Genomic DNA, 21,839 nt, shown 5'->3' with positions numbered 1-21,839 from the left:
AGAATAATCCACTTACACCTAGTCTTTAAGAGCAATATTTCCCCTCTCCTGGGGCTAGTTTATTCAGGTTCACTAGATCTCCATTTCTATTCAGGGTTTCACACCCCTCTTTATTGGGGATATGTGATTTCTGTCCTCATGAGTTCTCCCTTTCATTCTCAGCAGCTTTCATGAATAGACTTGGAGCCTCATTTTGAGTCACCTTCCCAGTCAATCAGTCTCTTCATCCTCCCCAGATGGTTTTAATATCACCAGATGCTTGTCTGTACTGGCTGGGGGAGAGAGGAGCCTTGCTCCACCCACTCCACAGTCTCCAGGTCCTGGGAACTTACAGGAACAATGGCCTGGAAAGGTCCTAGCCTTTTTTCTCCCAGACCCTGCCTGTTCCCTGGGATCTTCTTCCTGTCTCCCAATGACTGTTTCAGTTATTCCTGGCCTTCATCCACTTGCCTGGAACAGGATATCTGGCCTCCCTATCTTCTCTGACCTTAAAGGCCAGTACCTTGTTTGAATGACCTTTGTCTCACATGTTTTTGCCAGATGTTATCACATCTTTATCACTACTTTTAGTTGAAATCAGGTTTATTAGTAAACTATTGACCAAATCTAAAATTATACAGGAGATAATATGATGTACATTTTTTAAAATGAATCCTTCTGAGTTAAATTCACTGTAAGGCCATCAGGATCGTTAATGTGTGCACAGTATCACTCCGTGTACCAATTTAATATTTGTTACTCCTTTCATATTTGGTTTGACAGATTCAATGTTTCCTTAATTTATTGGCTAAAAGAATTGTCCTTGATGAGTTTTTCAGATAATTCGTGTGCCTTGATGTTGAAAACCTAAGAAGTATTCATTCCTGATGATTTTGGTGTCTGGGAGAACAGAAATTGTAATTTATTTACAGGTATCTTTTGTAAACGTATATCACTGCTGAATTGAATCCAGCATATTTGGTCAGCCAGGTATGAAAAGAGATGGCTACCTGATTTACTCTTTTGGTTGCAGATTATTTTAGGGGCTCATGCTCTTTTGACTGCATGATAAAATGATTTATATCATTCCCTTTTGAGATTATGTAAAATAACTTATTATCATAAGCAAAGTCTATTTTTTGGTTTGTTTTTAAGAGTTAATTTTCCAGAGGTTAGATCTTTCCCAGGGAGCATGCTCTGGCTATAGGAGAATCATGACCTTCCCAAATAATGAGTATCTATTATTACTAGACCCAAAATTTCAAAGAATGTCTGCTCTCATTTAGGCACCTTAATGAAGTGAACCGATTTTCAGATGTACTCAGCAGTCCATGGCTCTCATTGTCCTCAGGCAGTGCTGAAAACCTTCTCAAAATCGAGTTCTAAGTATAAACATCTAAGGTTCAATCCTGAAAAGTGCAGAGTACTTCTGTGAGATGCAGTGTTGAAAGCTGAGAGAGTTGTATACCTGCAGGACTGAGTCCTTAAATCAAATTTTTTTCTGTTTGATTTTTCCATTATCTCTTTAGCTTGCTTTGCTGAGGAGCAGTTAGTATTGTTTGTTTATGCTCCGAATTTTATCTTGGCTACCATAAAACACCAGGAGAGGATATTCCAAATTTGTGTTACCAAAAAATAAATAAAAGAGCTGGATGACTGAATAAAGAAATGCAGTAATTAAAGTTAGCATTGAAAAACTTTTTTTATTGATAAGATAGATATTAGCTGACATTTAGCTACCAGATAAGATATATCTCAAAGATATAGCACAAATCATTAGAGTGTATTATGGGAATTGATTGCAATTATCTAAATTACAGAAACAAACCCAATTTAAAGCTTCAGCCTTCTGTAATTTGTATAAAGTAGAATTCTTGCCCATATATTCCCCACACTGGCTGGTGTCAATGCTGATAATGACTTGATTTCTGTATTCCTTGCACACCTCAAATCCCCTTCACTCAGAGTTGTGGGACCCCACAATGTGTGCAGATTATTAGTTGTACAAGTAAAATTATAAATTGTAGGATACTGAAATCTCACCAGAACTCAGACTTTGAGAGACTTCATTGGTCTGTATTTACACTGTCTCTAAGAATATTTATTGCTTGTACACTGGTGACTGAATGTCTAGGGTACTACAGAGAGACAGGATTTGATGCCAAACTTTCATCCACTGGTCAGCACACTTGGAATTATTTCAATGTCTAAGGTATAGGGGTGTGCACAGTCCAACAAATCCTGTTTTCTCTTTGCAGGTGTTTGGAGTGCATGTGCATTTCCATTGTGTGTATGTGAAATGATCAGTTTAGGTGATTTATCTGGCAGGTGTGCACCATACCATGGAGCCTAACTTTGAGGAGAGTTGAGATGGGCAAGTCATAGACTGGTGGATCTATCTATGCATAAATTGCTCTGTAGCAAGAGCCATACTTCAATGGTGAGACTAGATCAGTGGCTAAAGAACAACCCCACTGATGTTTTGGAGTTAAGATTCCTTCCCCATCTGCTTTCATCCTTGGAAATATCCAGTACCCATCCAAGTTTCTTAGATCGGGCTCTGGGTGCAGGAAGATGAAATACTATGGTATTTAAAATTTGGCATCATTTCTCTCTGTTACTTGTTTGGTTTTCACTAGGTGTTAAAAGAAATCCAGATCTGTAGGTTATATTCACCCTCATGTCAAGTTCTGTGTTAACTTCTCTGCTAAGGAGCTGACATTTTTGGTCTGTGCCTGATGAAGAATGATCCGAACGTTTGACAGTACTGTTACAGCTACAGTATGTCCCTCTCACTAGCCAGGGTCACACATGAAAGCCACATTACATTCACTTGGTCATTGTCTCAATAAGCTGATAAATACCTGAAGTTGGAAAATGTTAATATAGTAGCTTGACATTTTACGTTTTTTGTTCAGCTTCAACTGTGTGTTTAAATTCAGAGAAACATTCTGTAGCTCTGTGGTTTAATAGACTGATCATTGCCACTTCTGCTCCTAAACAAAAATTTGCTCTTTTAATGTTAGGTTAACCCCTGTATTTCTAAATGTTAGAATTACGAGTGGTGGTTATTTTAAGACACTGAGTGCTAATCCAATTAGTTTAATATTAAATTTCAAAAATTATCTCTGTAGTCACTTGGGGCCAGATTTTCAAAAGAATTCAACATCCAGCAGCTCCCTTTGAGGCACCAAAATAAGGGACAATTTTTTTCATATTCATATTTGAGAGCAAAGAGTGAGGAGTACTTTTGAAAGTCTAGCCACCCCATTTAGGTATGTAAACAAGCTCTTCTGAACATTTGCCCCTCACAACTTATACCTGAAACAGAAATTGGAGAAAATAATGTAATGGATTCATTGTCTTTATACTTTAGATTGGTTTCTTTTGTCTTCATTACTGTGTAATTTTAATTTTAGCTGGATATTTTCTTTCTGTCTGGTGATTGTTCAGGTTTATGCCATTGAAAAATAGTGATGCTACTGAAATGAAAGAGAATAATCCAAACAGCGAAGATATGTACTAAAATTTACAGTAAACCGCAACAACATCCAAACTGAGAGTTTTTTGTTTTTCATGCATCAGGTATTAAAGGCCTGATCCAAAACCCACTAAATCAATCGGTGTCTTTCCATTGATGTCAACCAGTTTTGGGTCAGGCCCCAAAAGTCAGAAGAATATGGAATAAGAGCACTCTATAGCAAACTCCCACCAGAGTAGACTGAATGATTTTGTGTCTTCCATTCTACATTGTAAGTTTGATATTCATTTCACTAGGGAAACCAGGAGGGAAATATATATATGTGCATAATGTCAGACCAAAGGATCATGACAGTTCCTTCTGGCCTTCAGTCTACGAATTTAGTATCAGAACCCAGCAAGAAATGAGTGGCAAGCTTTCATATAAATAAACTCAGGGTATCTACTATCCACAGAATCAAACTAGAGACCATTAAAAATAGTTAGAAAAAACAGGATGTTAATAGAACAGGTGGGAGAGAGAGAGAGAAAGAGTGTGTGTGTGTGTGTGCGCGTGTGTGTAAAAAAAACCAAAGGCCTCACTGAACAATGTACCACATTCCTACATTGCCTCACCACATACGTTTTCTGTTTTTTAACTTTAAAAACCTATACAGATGGAATATTATGGAGTAATACAGGAAATAAAATACTCCTTTCTATGAACACTGTGTGACATGCTTTTAGGGTGTGCAAATCCTGTAATATATGCACACAAATTGGGATTGAATGCACACTTGCATGCAAAAGTCAAGCACTGAAAAAATGTCCCCATATTTAGTGATCTACCTGGTTGAAAATTTGCACCATAATATAAAATAATTCTGTTTCCATCTCCTACATATTTTTGCCTTCATTACCTACCATGCAGATTAAACTTTAACATGAAGCACTTTCTAAAGTTCAGCAAGTGATCAGTTACCAAGTAACTTACAATGCAGTGGTGTGTCTCATTTAGTCAAGTACATGTTTATTTGGATGCTTATTAGGTTTTTTTTCCTCAGTGTAAGTTGAGATGGAAAATGAAAACACGCAAAGCCTTTTTTAGGTAAAAATAGATTGTGTGAATAATTTAATGCATTATTTTTTTTAAACTCTCTGATTCTTTTTCCTGCTGAAACTATTGAGTTATAGCCCAGCAGAGCTTAAATTGTACTTGCAACAAAGACCTTTATTTACTCTTAAAAATTTTCATTTTTTGGAGCTAAGATACCATGTATTTAAAATGTTGTGCACAGATGATGGATATGTTGGAATGTGTTAAGAAACTGGCTTTTCTGTGTATTGTCTTCATGGTGAGGGGATATACAGGAAATAAGAAAAAGAAAAAAAAGCCTAATATATTACCAGCCAACATCAGTAAAGGCCAAAAGACAGTGCTAGTGGTCATTCTGGAGACATCTATATTAAATGTAGTGAAAATGATAAATTGTACCCAGATATGCAGATATATAGATAGCTCTTGCGGTTTTAGAGCAGTGACTATGCCAAGTTTTATGAAACCAGAGAGATGGTGAGGATTATGCACTGAACAGCAAAAAGAGCACATGCAGCTTTGCTATAATTAAGAGAGAACTAAGAGATGGATCTCTTTTTAGAATGGGGATTGTCTCCTCAGCCAGTTCAATGTGCATATTTAATAGAATAAGGAAACCAGCAGAACTGTTTTTTCCTGAAAAACTTCATCTGAATTAGCTGGCCTACTACTTTCTTAAAGAGGTGTGATGGGGTATACAAGACTTTTGGTGACACTGAGGAGAACCTTCTTGACTAGGTGCAACATGCCTCAATTTTTACCTTAGGCAAACAACAATCATCCCTGTAAATGAAGATTACATGTTTCAGGCCACTGGCAGCTGCCCATGAAGTCAGCTTCTGCTACCAGGCGATTGTAAGGATTTGTGCTGAATCTGAATGCTGTTCTGGATGTTAGCCAACTCCCTGGGAATGCTATTCCTGAAAAGTAGGTGAGTATCAGTTCCTCTCTGTCCTGGAGGGGGACAGCTGAGCTTCTTAGTGATCAGCTAGTTAGGGCAAGCAGCTCTATTACCCCAGTCAAGTCAGACAGGGTACAAAATCTGAATGCAAAAGAAATATAGGAACCTCTTGAGAGGTTTCTAGAGCCAGATTTCAGAAGATGTTTGGGTGCCTAAAGATGCAGATTGTTCCTAATAGGATTTTCAAAAGTTCCTAGGCCTTAGAGTTAGACACCTAAGCACTTCTGAATATACCGGTAGGCGCCATCTGCATCTTTAGGCACCTAAAGGCCTTTAAAATATCAGCCTTAGTTGGCTGAGATTTTGGAGAATAAGATAGTTTGAGAAACCAGTATGCCATATCACTATATTCCAGCTGAACGTGAGCCCTGCACTCAAGCAGCCCACGTGTCTTTGGGACTGGGACGGCTTGGGCTTGGTTGGAGGGACAGATTCACTGAGCACTATGAGATAGCAGAAAAGTACCAGCTACTCGTTTACAAAGAGCAGTAGCAGGGGACCTTGCATTTCAATCTTTAACCTGTCGAAAAGGAGAGTTGCTAGTCTACAATACTAGGTAACAGGATTGACAGTGTTGAACATGGGGAAATCAAAATTTTGCAAACTTCTTTTTCTGTTTTTCATTGAACTTTAGAATAAAATTTCTCAACTACTTCTAATTATAACATGCTCTGTCTATCACATGGTTTATCATGACTCGCATGTCATAAAAAGCTGCATCATAAGAAAATTCAAAGGCCATCTGGGATCATGACATGGCAGACCTGATAGTTAAGCAAATAATAGATCTTGCTTCCTTAAAGGCATGGTCACAATTTGTAGTCCAAATCTACTTGTACAACAAGTTGTTTTACAGAAATAACTACTGTCACTGCATTAGGCTACAAAGTTCTCTAAGTGGTACAATTCTCCAAGAAATGAATGAAGCTGAGTCATAGTGTGTGGTAATGATTATTATAAACAGGATCTATCTTTGTAGATAACATATGCAGAGAACTGGTATCAATCCAATATTCCAAACTGAGCTGGCTGAACTATTTATTGCAAGCCATTAAACTATCCATTGCAAGTGGAATTGGCTTGCTTTCTGTTCATAAATTGCCCACAAACAAATAATTTATTTGTTGTGTTTCTTCAGTGATAGTTTTTATTAATATATCTAGGACTATGAATTTTTGCAAACTGTTCATAGCAAATGCTCCTTTGAGTATTGATTAGTTGGAACTATAATACTATTCCATCTCTTACTACTTCTCTTTTAGCCTAATGCAGTGACAATAGTTATTTCTGTAAAATAACTTGTTGTACAAGTAGATTTGGACTACAAATTGTGACCATGCCTTTAAGGAAGCAAGATCTATTATTTGCTTAACTATCAGGTCTGCCATGTCATGATCCCAGATGGCCTTTGATGCAGCTTTTTATGACATGCTTATACAAATAGGTTTGTACAACAAAATGAGCTCATACCTTTAAGGAAGTAAGATCTATTGTTTGCTTAGTCTCTGGTCTGTCATGATCCCATGGCTAGCTGGCCATGATCCCATGGTTAGCTATGTTGTTTAGTGTTTGTGTTCTCTGACTGGATAATTTCAACTTTCTATGGGTATATCTACACTACCCACTGGCAGTGATCAATCCAGCGGGGATCGATTTATCGTGTCTAGTCTAGATGCGATAGATCGACCCCTTTCCCTCTCCCTACGACTCCTGTACTCCAGTGCTGTGAGAGGTGCAAGCAGAGTAGAAGGGGGAGTGGCAACAGTCGATTCACCATGGTGAAGACACCACAGTATGTCGATCTAAGTACGTTGACTTCAGCTACATTATTCACGTAGCTGAAGTTGCATAACGTAGATTGATTTCTCTCTGCTCCCCCTCAGTGTAGACCGGGGTTATAAGCAGGAGCAGTGCCTGACAACAATCCTTGGGACATTGATTTATCTAGGGAAAGGATGGAATGAAGTTCCTCAGTCACATTATTAGTCATCTTCAGGTAGAAAAAGTTACAATGGTAATTGATCACATATTCATATGCTATAGTTTCTCTTTTCCTCTGGTAATTAAATTATAGAAAAGCCAGTGTCAAGTCCCTACATAATCTGGTGTCCTTTCTCTTCTGGGGTTATTCAGATGGCTTCATAATCCATGTTTTTTTCTTATTCAGAGACAATAAGCAGTTCAGCACCACCATCTCTTTTCTCGGTAGCACTTGTGTGAACGTATTTTCTGTCCCTTCATCTTATAAAAATCTTGTGCTTTCTGTGTAGAATTATACTTATAAATATGTCTAGATTTTGGATGAGAATCACAGCCTTAGTTTGAGAAAGTGGTTCACATATTATACAAGGTCTACAAGTTACACAGGAAATTCTGACTGCTCCAAAGCACCATAGAGACTATCTTATGGGGAAGGACTGAAGGTGTATGTATGAGCAATGAAGGAGCAACCCAGTTCCTGGTGTAGCCTGCCTCGTGTAGATTCTCATTTGCTTTTTGAAGCATTCTTTGTTGATAACTGTATTTCCATGGGTTAATTTTGCGAATTCATTCTTATACCCACCAGTTTACTTTTTCGTTAACTCATGGGCAATAGGAGTTGGCCTGAAACTACTTTTGGCCTCTGTCTGTCCAAAACCAGGCAGACTAAATGCTATTGACAAAATCTGGAATCTGGCAGATGAGTGGGTGAAATCAAACTAGAACTGTTTCAACTATTTAGCACTAATCACTAATCAGCACTGGTAAATCAGTAGATGGCTGAGTAAATCTAACTTCGATGCACTGTGTTTTTAAAGCTCTGGGATTTGCTTCCCTTTTTGGTCTGTAACGATGATATATACGCTCATCTCTTTTCTCACATCTTTGCCTGTGTGTGTGTGTGTGGTGGTGGGAAGTATTTCTCATTATCTCTTGGGGAATCATATTTAGGGCTGACAGTATACTCTGTATTTTGTTTTTATATTATGCCAGGGCACAGTGCAATTGTTGTCTCTATATCTGCTTCAAAGGGTGCTGGATTGGCCCTTAATACAACAAGAGAATGTTTAATGGGTGAATCCTGTAAATCTCAGAAATGTTGCATTATTCAGAGTTATACTACATGATTATGATTTTTTTCGTATCTTTCTTGCATAAAATCCTTATTCTAAATTAGAAGGGTTTGTTTAATTTTTGTGAACTATTCTGCTATAACTGCATCATTCAAAATAAATTGGCACCTAAACACACAGACTGTGTCTTTGAATAGAGGAAAAATCTATGCATTTAAATGTAATATTGCCAATGTATTCACCCTTAAGACTTGTTCAAAAAAATAAAACAAGCCTCTTTTCTGGTGGTAGTGACTCAGCACTATGTTAGATGATGGTATACTTGAAAAGCTTGGATTTTCAGAGTGGCCTGTGGGAATCAGATGCTGAATTCTTATCAACTTTCATGCCTAGAATGATAAAATACATAAATTATAAAAGCTTGACTATTTTGGGGAGGGAGAAAGATCCTTTGGTTATCATTTTTCATTGTATTTATGCTTGAAAAAATACTTTTGCACTTATTCCACCTAATATTCTTTTTATAATTAATATTTTAGAATGTGTAGGTAGCAGAATTACTTTGCTATCAGCTTTATAACGTACAACTGAGTTTCTACCAACTGGTCTCACATTTTGGCTAATACCTGTACGCTGAATTTAGCATACAGTTATACTTTACAACTGAAATTTAATAGACAGTGGGCAGGGGGAACACTGTGTAACTAGACAATATAATTTTATAATGAATCATTTCTCTAACCCTTGGTTTCAGTAGGCTTCAGTCCATTGTCTTTTTTGCCACATTATATTCAGTTTCTCAAAACAGGCATCAAAGTTATTTTTATATTTAGCCCTTTGCCCTTCCTACCCCATTCAATGAAAATCTATCAAATCTCAACTCTTACTCTCACCTCTCCTTTTATCTAACTAAGATGTTTTTGTTGCCTGGATACAGCTGTAATATGTGAAAGAATGTTACTGAGCTACTGTCAAGATGGCCATTTTATTACAGTGATTTATAAATGGATTACCTGTGAAAATGGCTCAGTCTTTTATGCAAGTGTCGGCAAAGGCAGGCAGACATTCTGCATGGTTAGTCTGGACAACAGGTCTTCCTTTCCTGATATTTTGCAGCAATAGACTGTTGCTTTATTGCAGACAACAGCAATCTAATCAGAAAGAATTAGTCAATTTCAATTGGCATTAACCTCAAAATATATTCATGCATTTTTCCTGTCCTTTGTTTCCGATCCCTTTGCTGAAGTATCTGGCCATTCTCAGTCCCACATCTTGTTTTCTTCTTAATTCTCTGTAACAAAAGTCATCAGGATCAGCAAATTGCTACATCTGAAATCCATAACTGAAACCCACAGAAGAGAATCTCCTTTTTGTCTTGTAAAACAAGTCTAGATCTGAGAGGGTCAGTATGTACTCTATAGTCTGTTTCACTGCTATATGTCACATGTGAGTATTCCCATATTGTTAGCAAAACTTTTAAATTATTTCTCTCAATTAGCGCTATTCACATATTTTGCTTTATTGGTCATACTTGGGAAATTGGAACAAAAACTGTAGTAATCAAGTTATTCAGTAAATTTTAGTTTAGCTTTCCCATGATGTTCTAAGAGAAGTACATTGAAGTGTTGTGAAACAGATAGCAGAACGACCAGAATATTCTTCCCAACGTTTTATTAAGAATTCAGTGGAACAGATCACCTACCAAGAAATGTGATGTGCAGTTTAGTTTGTCCTTTAACTGAAAGGAAACAGCAGTTTTAATTACCAGTGATTAACGGACCATTTATCTCTTTATGCATAACAAAGTCACTGTGGGGGGGAAGGTTGAATAAGTCAGCATAAAATAAGTATTATCAAATTTCTGTTTAGACATACAGAAAACTCAACTGCTGGGGCTAGTTCAAATTTTGCACCACAAATGAAAATTACATCTACCAAAAATAACAGAGGGACCAGGGATGGTAGGAAGCCAAAAGCATGTGTTTTGTGTTTTATATATAGGAATCCAGGATTATAACACAGTTATTTTCTTGAGTGGCAGCTTGCAGAAAGTGAACATTTTAGTCATAAAATGCTAGAATTAAGCAGTTCAGCAGCACTGCTCCAAACAGCAAGTGGCAATTTTATCCAGTTGTTGTTCTTCACCTTTGTAGCACTTTACAAAGACTGCATTTCCTGTTATTTTTACAGAGCTCAATTTTCATACAAAAACAGTCAGAATGTTTGGTGAGCCAGTTTTTTTTAAGAATAATAAAATAACATTTCTAAAAAGTAAAAGCAAATGTTATGCAGAATAATACTTTAAAAATTACATCAGTGTAATATAAGAAAATTAGGAATTATATTGTTACTCCTTGAAATATATTGTATTTTAAATACTTTAGACAATGGAACCTCTCTCAAAGAATCTCATTATACAACAGAGTGCATATAAAGTACTTTTTTGCCCAGTAGGCTTCTTTTCCTCTAATTCTCAAAGCAAACTGAACTTCAATTCACAAGTAGACTGCACACTTCTAGGGTCTCCTTGTATAATTCTGCATAAAGAATCCTAAACTTTAGGAGCTCTAATTACACAGGAGCTTTACTGAAGTATTTTAAGTAACTAATTATTGCACATATTATACTATATGAGTTAAATATATTTCTAGCAATCAAATAGAAATATTGTATTAGCAAGGACAAGACAATTTAATCATAGGAAAGACCAAAGAACAACAGCATAGATACTAACCCAATTGCATTTGGAGTTTTTGGAAATGTCCGTTATTAATGTTGAAGAGAAATTCTGGTACTGCTACATGACAAGATTGTTCCACGTAGGTCAGGCATCATGCACCTTGAGAGGCATTGACTGTAACTGGAATTCTGCAGTGACTCAGCAGCAATGTGTGTTTATATTTGAATTGCCAGCCACCAGTATCTTAAACTGTTATCCCTCAAAGTAACATCTGATGTTTCATTTCTAGGAATTAGAAGTGTGGTTCTCCATAGATTTTTAGTTCTGAATTCACTTTATTTTAGAGTAGGGAAAACAACAAGAAAGAATAACAGAAGTTAACTCAACTCTAATGGAAAAGTCCTTCTGTGTTTAATAAACAATTATATACAGCCAATAGGTTCCTGGTACCCCTGCCCCTCCTTTAGCCATTGTATACAATTTGGAAGAGACAAACCAACTGTTGGACCCCCTTGTAAGACATGGAAGACAAAAGAACCTTTACTTAAGCATATTATGGTTTGATGCAGCATCCCATTTCATCTTCAAAGGGCTCCACTCGCTGTCCCAATAGCACTTAAGTATAGGAAGCCTTAAGAATGATCTTAAGTGCTTTGCCGAACCAGGGCCTACGTTGATATTAATTTCTGTCCATATTTGTAACACACTTATAATGGTGATATATGACAGGTGAAATCCTGGCCCCACTGGAATCAAGAACAAAACTCTCATTGATTTCACTGGCAGCCAAGATTTCACCCATATTTGGAGATGAATAGAGAGAATTTATTTTTTTGTCCTTTTGCATTGTCCATTTGAAATTTATTTTATAGCTAGTAGTTTGAAATAATTAATTCATTAGCATACAATGTCCAATGTTTTTTGGTGCCATGTGTAATTTTTTTCCTGATCAGTTTGAAAGCTACATTCATATTAACATCCCAACATCTCTAATTTACAAATAGACATATTGGGATAGAGGCACAAAGGGGACTTATACTCAGCATTGTAATGCCTCATGCTTGGGCACCTTGCTGCCTCATGGAACCTGCCTCCCTATGTTAGGTGCCCAGGCTCCCTATACAATGGATAAGGAAAGTTAGGTGCCTAAGACAGGGATTCACAAAAGTCAGCAAACTGAGTGGAGAGTCAAATCAGCTAGCCAGTAGGAAATTCTAAGAAGAGGGATGAGGCCTTAGGGGACATAAGTACGGGTCAGAAGGAGGCACACCCTCTGATTGGGATTCACAGCCATGAATCTTCTCCTGGAGTTAGGCTTCTAAGCGCTTCATCACAAAAAAATGAGGGGGCCAGTCTCCTCACCTCCACAACCTTTAGTCCATTGGCTTCAGCATTCACCCAGGATGTAGGAGACTCAGGTGCAAATCCCTTCTCTGCCTGATGTGGAGCAGGGATTTCAGCCTAGATCTCCCACCTCTCCTGAGAAGTGCCCTAGCCTCTGGGCTATGGCATATTCTGGGCTGGAATTTTCTCAGTTTTTACTGTTGAAGCTATTGCACTTCATATGAAATATTTACTAGTCACTGAGACATAGTGAGGATGACTCTATAGTCCAATGGTTAGGGCACTCACCTGAGAGGTGGGAGTCCTGGTTTAAATCCCTGCTTCACATCTGGCAGAGGGGATATTTGAAATTGGATGAGTGCTTCAATCACTGGTTATTAGAGGGTCACCACCATTGTCCCTTTGTGTTGGGGCAGGGCAAAGTTGACTTTGAGGATCATTCTGAGGCTTAGTCATGAGCTAGGGTCTAGGTCTTAGGAATTAGACAGCTGTGTACATGCCCAGAAGCAGAAAGTTAGGCACCTAGGGGACTATAATAATGGAAACCTAGGTTCCTAGGGACTTTAGGCACCTACAAAGTTAGGTGGAAGATGAGTGAGGGTTTTGAGAAGCTCAGTTTTGGATTTAGGCATTTGAAGTGTCACTAAGATCCCTAAATATCTTTGTGGATCTAGCCCATAGTTGAAGATATGTGAAGGAGTTGTTATAAGATAGTTTAATCAAAAATCTATTTATGTATGTCATTTTAACATGACCTGACGGAGTATGCCATAATGACACCAAGACATCCTGTTGTGTCAAAAATTTATAGATTTAACCCCAGATTTTCAACACTTTGCAACACCTATCTGATATAGGATCCTAAATTCAATTGACTGTCATTGGGATTTAGGCTCCTAAGTGCCTAAATCACTTTTTAAAATGAGATTTAGTTTCCTAAATTAGTTAGGCAACCCTACTATTCTTTGAATTCCTTAAATGATAAGGGATTAATAACAAGAATTTTTGTTATAAGCTGGGTATGCATCAGTTGGAAGTAACAGGAGGAGGAGGAGGACCTCGGAGTATTGGTTGATCACAGAGTGACTATGAGCCACGAAAAAAGCTAATGAAGTCTTGGGATATATCAGGCAAGGTATTTCCAGTAGAGATAAGGAGGTGTTATTACCGTTATACAAGACACTGGTGAGACCTCATCTGGAATAGCGTGTGCAGTTCTGGTGTCCCATGTTTAAGAAGGATGAATTTAAACTGGACCAGGTACAGAGAAGGGCTACTAGGATGAGCCGAGGAATAGAAAACCTGTTTTATGAAAAGAGACTCAAAGAGCTTGGCTTGTTTAACCTAACGAAAAGAAGGCTGAGGGAAGATATGACTGCTCTCTATAAATATATCAGAGGGATAAATACCAGGGAGGGAGAGGAATTATTTAAGCTCAGTACCAATGTGGACACAAGAACAAATGGATATAAACTGGCCATCAGGAAGTTTAGACTTGAAAGTAGATGAAGGTTTCTAACCATCAGGAGTGAAGTTCTGGAACAGCCTTCCAAGGGGAGCAATGGGGGTAAAAGACATATCTGGCTTCAAACTAAGCTTGATAAGTTTATGGAGGGGATGGTATGATGGGATAGACTAATTTTGGTAATTAATTGATCTTTGACTATTAGCGGTAAATATACTCAATGGCTTGTGATGAGATGTTAGATGGGGTGGGATCTGAGTTACGACAGAGAATTCTTTCCTGGGTGTCTGGCTGGTGAGTCTTGCCCACATGCTCCGGGTTTAGCTGATCGCCATATTTGGGGTCAGAAAGGAATTTTCTTCCAGGGCAGAATGGCAGAGGCCCTGGGGTTTTTTTGCCTTCCTCTGCAGTGTGGGGTGCAGGTCATTTGCTGGAAGATTCTCTGCACCTTGAAGTCTTTAAACCATGATTTGAGGACTTCAGTGGCTCAGACATAGGTTAGGGGTTTATTACAGGAGTGGGTGGCTGAGATTCTGTGGCCTGCATTGTGCAGGAGGTCAGACTAGATGATCATAATGGTCCCTTCTGACCTTAAAGTCTATGACTTTAAAGTCTATAATGGACATCAAGATGCCTAGTAGAACTATTTTGGGGAAATATAGTCTTGTTTGATTGTTAGTACTAAAATTCCCTTTTTTAACAACCAAAGCAAAAAAAATCCCCAGTTATTGCAACATATGCTCACTTCTGACAAAACACACCCTCAAAATGTTGAAACTCTAGTTTAAACTGTAGGTGGTGAAATCATGGAATAAATACACTCTTATTCCCAGTCTTACTGCTGTACATTATCTTTCTCTTACAAAGCTGTACACACCCATTTTGGAAAACTCTGATCAAGCTGTAGATCAAAAAGCTAAAAAGGAGATGGATTTTAGTAGGAAAAACTATGTTTCATATAAAACACTATAAATGCTTCAACCATACTGTGTCCTAAAGCTGAATGAAACACCCTAATTATAAAGAAATACTCTTTTGTTAAGTGTAGGCTATTTCTGAAAGAATGTAGTCATATTACTAACTGCAGATGTTCAGAGAAGAATATAAAACGCTGAAATAACAGTAATTTCAAAACAAAAATCTGTTTGCAATAAAAATGTCGAACTGATGCCATCTACATATGTTGACTTTCTCCAAGGGAGGAACTGATAGTCATCCAACTTATTTCTGGTTGCTCTTATATCTTGCAGTTACCAGAAGAACTTGGCCAGGAGGCCCCACAAGTGAACACATAAACATCTTTGGCTTGTGGAATAATTTAGTTTAACTTGGTTAGAGATGTGATGATCACCATTCCTTAACTGCTGGCTTTTTTACTTTTGTTTTCTTAACTCCACTATTTTGAAACCAATGCTGTCATTAATGATGTGACTTCTAAAAATTATGGGCTTATTTGTTGGTTAGTTTTCAAACTGACTATTTTTTTTATCACTTTCATGAATCATAATTTGTGGAGTAGACTAATTACACATAAATACTTGAATCTCAGGTACCCAAAGGTTATACTTGAATAGCATTCATGCTTCATTTACTTCAAAACCGAAGATCTTTCATTGAAAACCATAGTTTTAAGCTCTAAATAATACTATTTTTGGCCTTTTAGAGACTGTTTTTTGGTACTACTGGAACAGTGTAGTGAGTTAGAGGGCTTAAATATGTTACAGTTACATTAGCACTTACATTATGTGTAGTGGGGTGGCAAGGTTCTTCTGTCAACCATTCCTGATTGCAGCTTTAGAAGCTTGCAGGGAGATGCTGAATTATTTCTGCTGATTCACTGTGCTGGTGTAAACTTGGTAGGTCCACTATGGATGGAAGGGAGATCTGGGTGGCTCTTTGGAGCCGGCATCTGGAACAGAAAGATTTTTACAGGAAAACCCTTAGGAACAGCCAAATAAAGGGAGAAAGTTTAGGCTAAAGTTAATTTTCATCATTGTCAGGACGGCCAATCCCAAACCCAGGAAATGGTTAAATTTGAACTTAATAATGGGCTTGCTTCTCCAGGCTCTTTGCTCTGCTCTGATGATAGAAAGGAACCACATCTTGGTTATATCTGCTCAGTGGCATAGTCAGTTCATATACTGCTGGTGCTAGCCCATTGCGGGCTCAAAACAAGAATATTTTGGTCTCCCACTCACCATAATAAGTGACTAGGGGGGCCCTTTAAGCTGCTTGGGGCCATAAGCAATTGTTTAGTGTGTCTACACCTAGTGCCGGCTCTGAGCTCATATACCAGCATCCCTGCAGTCTCCATTGAAGGATGCAGAAAGGGAATATCTGAAACAGGCAATATTGAGTACGGATGGACATTACATAGTGGGTGCAATCTAGTTATAGCCATGTCATTCCCAGAATATTGGAGAGACAAAGTGGGTGAGGTGATATCTTTTATTGGACTAACTTTTGTTGGCTCAAAAGCTTGTCTCTCTCACCAGCTGAAGTTGGTCCAATAAAAGAGATTATCACATCCACCTAGTCTAATTACTTAATTGGAAAAATTAGCATTTTTTTCATTCTCTTCATGGGGAAAAGAGTAGGAAATCCACTTATTTTGCTCAAATGTTGTTGATGGAAATGGTGGGACAGGGGATGAGCATATATCATAAGCCTCCCTTCAGTTTTTCTGGAACCCCATGTGTACAGTCTCTGGATGTGAAGGGCTTTGGCATTTGGAGTTTGTCTGTGGATGAGGGCATGGACAAAGGAAAGTCCTTGTAAGCTAGTAGGCTAATTCTCCAGCCCATGTGTAAACAGGGGAATGGTCCTGCTACGTGGGGAACTTTCCTGGATTATTCACTACCACGGTGAAGTGGGCTAGCGAAAGGATCTGAGCCATCACTCCCACTTTCTTTACCCAGAGGCCTGTCTGACCTGAAGGGCTCTCCTTCCACTCTCCTGTGTGGCAGAATCCTTGTAACCCCAACATGGCTGGGCCCAGGATTCCTGGGAGGCTCAACCCCCAACCTTGTCATGGTCACTTAAAGCAAGGGCGAGGGTGTCCCCACTCTGGGGTGCGCTCTCTGCACTGGATGCTTCCCTGAACCACTGATCATTACATACAGTTCAAAGCAAATACAATTTGTTAAACAGCAATCAAATTTTAAAAAATAAGGAAAAAAGGGAAAAGTTAAAGGAAAACACATAACCTTGCTCTGTGGCACGGGGACATCACAACCAGCATCTCTGGAATGTAAGGGAAGTTCAGTCTGTTCCTCACAAATCCGAGGCCTCCTTCTCAAGCCCTGGCTGTGCTGCTGGGATGCTGCGGGTCAGACACTTGCTCCGGCTGTGGCTACATGCCCTCAGGCTTATGGTGGCAGGACTCTTCTTCCCAGCATTGCCCCTCCCCCTTTGGGGTTATGATCCCCCTCCAAGTTTGGCTTGCCATGACTCTTAGCTGGGGTGTCTCCCTACACTAGGCCCACTGCCCAGCATCCCCCTTGCACTTCCCAGCTGCTCACCGCACCCGGCTCCAGACTGCTCCAGCTCCAGCTCCAACACTGCCTCAGCACTGCTGCTGCTGCTGCTCTGCTTCCAGCTCCCTGGGCTGCTTCTCTGGACCCTCTGGCTCTGGTTGCTACCGCTCTGCTCCCAGCAGAGGTCTATTCTGTGGGCTGCTTGTGTGATTCTCCTCCCAGCACTGACCTGCTTCCTGGGCTGCTTTTCTGGCCCCTCTGGCTGGCACGGCTCTGCTCCCTGGCTCAGCTTGGATCCCTGCTTTCTAATTAGCTCAGCCCCACTTTGTCTGACCCAGGCAATTCCAGTTTATAGGGAGGAGGGGACCCCCCTGGCCTTCTGACTCCCTGATTAGCCTTCCCGCCATGTCAATCAGGCTGACCTGTAGCATTGGCCTCTCCCCATTGTTCCTGGAGACTGTCAGTCTCAGGGACCTGATTTCCCATTGACCCTTCCCCTTTCTTTTGGTACTGGGAGCTAGCCAACCAAAACACCCTCACTGAGTTTTAGTAAAGGGACAACAATCCCCTTACACAATCACCAAAGACCACTCTCCAAACACAGAATTCCATTCCCTTTTTCTTCAGGGTTTTTTTTTTCTTCAAAATAAACTTATTTCACATATCAAGTTCTATATATCAATCATTTCCTCCCAGGGTCCTCTGCAGGGACCTAGCGACTCCCTACAGGATTATCCTCCACATGCTATCTGCCTGGGAGTTGAGTTAAGGCAAGCTCCTCTACTGCCTGTAGAATTTACAATATACAGGCCATTTGCTCCTGCCCCAAGGTCTTTTGCAGGATCCTGACATTTCTCTGCTCACCTGAACTATTTGCTGTCTTTTATGAGGACCAGGTTATCTTCTAGCTACAACCAGATCTTGGGCCAAACCATATCAGTTAGCAGGCAGATAATTACTCACAGGTGGGGTTAGACCCAGCTCCCCTGAAAGGGACACCCATCTTGTGACATTCTCTCTCTCTGGCATGCTGAAGATTTCCTCAAGAAGGATAACATTGACACTCTCAGCACTATCTTTTGTAGACTGCTGCTTTTATCACTAGCTGCTACAGTTTTCTGACCCAAAAATTGACAGAAAACAAATAGGAGCCCAGATCCTAAGGGATCTGTACTGCCATGAGGTTGAAGCAGGGAGCGTTCAAGAGATAATATTGAGTTACTGGGCCTCTGTGTGAATGTACCAACTCTTGGTGATTGAATAAGATCATCTTCCTGACCCACAAATCCTTCTCTTTACTACACAATGAAGTGGGAAATGTATGGCCTTGTTGCTCTGGAATTTTTCACCCATTAGCACTCATAGCAGGTTTTTGTGTATTTGTTTTTTAATTTTTCCCCTCCTCCCTACCACCTCTGACAATCTGACTTGGCTCAGTGTTTGGCTCAACCATGATACACACAACATGTCTGAGACTCTATTTTTGAAATCATATATCTGCTTAATGAAAGAATAAATGTGCCATAATGCCATATTTGTAAAGCACTTTTGAAGTGAATCGCTTCATAAATATGACATTGCAAAGTGATTTCACAGGGGGAAACCTAAGATTCTATTTAGTAATTAAATAACTTGTCTTTTCTCCATTGTAAAATATATATAAATGTAATTTCAGAGCTCTATAATTCATTTATAAAAGGTGATTTTCTATTTTATTATGAGAATCCCTTGCTCCAAGGAGTATAAATGTTTCCTTAAAAATGCAATCCTAGCACATATTAAATGGTATTACAGTGGTGACACTTTCCCTTCCTCATCACAGAATCTGCCATTTAACATTTTGCAAGAGGTGCTACAAGTCACTATATTTTAGAACCTATAAGCTATGGACTAAACAAGTTGTGCTGCTGCATTTGCATCTTTCTAGGCACATGACAAAAGGAAAGAAGTCCAAAATCTGAAGTGGATAATAATGGCCTAACTTTGAACCCAGGACAAAGTATCCATTTAAAAGTTTGTTTTCCATTTTGATGTTTTCTTTTTTTTTTGGTCTCTCAGCTACGAAATTATCACATTTTCTTACTGACATGTATTTGGGTAACGTCTATTTCAGTTATGTCAAAGTATGTGCTACATATTTTAGTAAGTCCCATTAAATTAAAACATTTTATGAGCACATTTATGTTTTGCATGATTATTGACCCTGATTCAGGAAACAATTGCTATTCACAACAGCACTTAAGAATATCCTTCACTCAGGGCCGACTCTGGGTTTTTTGCTGCCCCAAGCAAAAACATTTTTGGCTGCCCCCCACCCCACCCCCACACACTTTTTTTGGCTTTTACACGTTTTCACTTTGCAGTTTTGTTTTGATGGTTTAAAATTTTTGAAAAATGAAGATAGAGAATTTGTAGTTAGTGAAAACAAAGCAGTTTCCTACTAGTATAATTTTAACATTTAATTTTAACGAAAACACAATTACAAACAATTTGAGTTCAACTATACACTGTAATGAAAAACATTTGTGTCTTCCAGTTTCTCATAAATTAAAATAATTTATATGAACTGAATTTTTCTGGTTTTTATACTTGCGTAGTCTTTTAATAAGTCAGTGAATTCTAAATTTTTTGCAATAGTACTTTCAATTGAAATTAATGCAAGTTCTGGCATACAATTTTGAGACATGGTGGACCTCAAATAATTTTTTAGTAATTTCAGTTTTGAGAAACTGTGCTCACCAGAAGCCACTGATACTGGTAACGTTAAAAGAATGTGTAATGCTATAGCAGTGTTTGGAGTGAAAAAATTATTTCTTGCTATAAATTCTAATACTTTTAGAGGAGAAGTTTTAGGACTTATTAGCTCAGATAAAGCTATTAATTCATCATATAATTCTACTGCATCAATGTCAGCAGCGTTATCAGTACTGAGTGCTAAATGCAGCTCTTGGCACTGCTTCATGAGGTCTTCTTTGGAAAACTGACTTTTAATAATTCCAATAGCGTATAAAAATTCAAAAGTTTCACAATGACCATGCAACTGACAAAATCTTTCTTCAATGGAAGTTATAGCTACATCCAAAATACAATAGAAACATTCAACTTTAAACCTTTTGTTTGGATCAAGAATAGGATCATCATGAGCCTCATAACAAAAGTGTCTTGTTTTTTTCCGAGGACGAATGAATCGTTGAGGTGCAAATGTCAGTTCAAAATCAAGATCCTCTGCTATTGTTGCTTCTTTGACAGTTTCTTCAAATTCTTCATCTGAACTTTTTTTTTTAAATATTCCAACGTTTTATTCAAAATCATCTTTGCCTCGGATATGTCTATGGTTATGTTCTGCATAACTTTGCTGGTCAAATTAATTTGATTTAGAATATTGTGCCAAATAACCGTGCAACATGAAAATTGAAACTGCATCATCTTCTGAGCCAATGTTTCAGCTTCATGTCGAAATGAAGGATCATATGACAAGTCCTGGCTTATTTCAAATAGTGCACCATAAGTCTCTCCTGATGAATATTGGAATGGTCTAATAGCGTCTATCCTGCTTTCCCATCTAGTTTGACTTAGAGGTTTAAGTGTGAGTTTTTGTTCAAGATGCTTTTTCAAGACTGCCCAATGGTGTGTGGAAGCAGTAAAAAAGTTGTAAATTGCTTGCACTGTGGTAAAATATGAAATGGCATCTTTAGATGATTTGGCAGCATCACTGACAACCAGATTGAGCGAATGCGCATGGCAAGGAATGAAAAAAGCTCGATTGTTTAAATTCAATATTCTTTGCTGTACACCTGCATGTCGTCCTCACATGTTTGAGCCATTATCATACCCTTGGCCGTGCATATTTTCTAAAGGTATTCCATAGTGTTCCAATCTCTGTAGAATTACATCTATGAGCGCTTTCCCAGTAGTTTCGTTCACTGGTATGAATTCTAGAAGTGTTCACAAATTTTCACTTCTGCATTTTCATCAGTTTTCAGAAATCGTAAAACTATTGACATTTGCTCGGTTTTGCTCAGATCTTGAGTACAATCAACTATAATTGAGTAATATTTGGCATGTTTCAAATTCGATAAAATTTCATTACGCACTTCATTAGAAATTAATTCTGTTATCTCATTTTGTGTATTTTTACCCAAATAATGGGTGTGACTCTCTCCATCTTTCACTCTTCGTACATGCTCAGCCATAACATTATCAAATTTTGCCAATAACTCAACCAATTTTAAGAAATTTCCATTGTTAGTCTCATATAAAATATCTGAGGATCCATGGAATGCGAGGCACTGTTCAGCTAGGAAATTAATGATTGCCAGTAAACAT

This window comes from Gopherus evgoodei, chromosome 12 (assembly GCF_007399415.2).
Source record: "Gopherus evgoodei ecotype Sinaloan lineage chromosome 12, rGopEvg1_v1.p, whole genome shotgun sequence".
NCBI lineage: Eukaryota > Metazoa > Chordata > Testudines > Testudinidae > Gopherus > Gopherus evgoodei.
Note: the sequence above shows the minus strand (reverse complement) of the source record.